The sequence below is a fragment of the Otolemur garnettii genome, unplaced genomic scaffold (assembly GCF_000181295.1).
Source record: "Otolemur garnettii isolate 467f Iridium unplaced genomic scaffold, OtoGar3 scaffold00007, whole genome shotgun sequence".
NCBI classification, from domain to species: Eukaryota; Metazoa; Chordata; class Mammalia; order Primates; family Galagidae; genus Otolemur; species Otolemur garnettii.
In genome coordinates, this window is record NW_003852402.1 from 28,270,534 (window position 1) to 28,271,220 (window position 687).

Genomic DNA, 687 nt, shown 5'->3' on the forward strand with positions numbered 1-687 from the left:
TTTTATTTTCTCCTTGCCCTGGGCCAGGTGTTTTTGCTCCTGACTTGGTCATATGAGTAATTCCTTAGTTTTGTGTTAGTCTGCTTAAAAAATATATTAATATTTGATGGAAGTATTTCGGATTGCATGTGAAAACCCCACACTGTACCCCAGAAGTGCATTAATGTACATAGTTACCATTCAATAAAAAAAAATAAATATATATATTAATAAGTGCTTGCTTCGGCAACACATATACTAAAATTGGAACGATACGGAGAAGATGAGCATGGCCCCTGCGCAAGGATGACATGCAAATTCGTGAACTGTTCCACATTTTTTAAAAAGATATATATACATAAATAATAATTTTGGTATCATGTTTATTTCCAGTTCTCTCTATGTGTTTGTGTTAAAACTCCCTAAAGGCAATAAAATAAAATAAAATAAAATAAAAGGAACCTGTTACTCCTTTTGTATCTTAACTTTTCTACCTAGCAGCTTGTTATTCTTAAACCTGCATGATGTACCTTTGGTTTCTGTGGTAGCTGAAACCTCTCTTGTTGGAGGAGAAACATACAATTTTTTTTGGGGGGGGGACAGAGTCTCACTATGTCACCCCCGGTAGAGTGCCGTGGTGTCCCAGCTCACAGCAACCTCCCACTCTTGGGATTAAGTGATTCTCTTGCCTCAGTCTCCCAAGTAGCT

General features: G+C 37.1%; 1 non-coding gene across 1 annotated transcript; it reads left to right on the forward strand.

The window, feature by feature from the left end:
- The first annotated feature begins 213 nt into the window (after window positions 1-213).
- LOC111723091 lies at window positions 214-320 on the forward strand. Its single transcript, XR_002771710.1, has one exon. It is a non-coding gene; the product is annotated as a U6 spliceosomal RNA (small nuclear RNA).
- The last annotated feature ends 367 nt before the right edge of the window (window positions 321-687 follow it).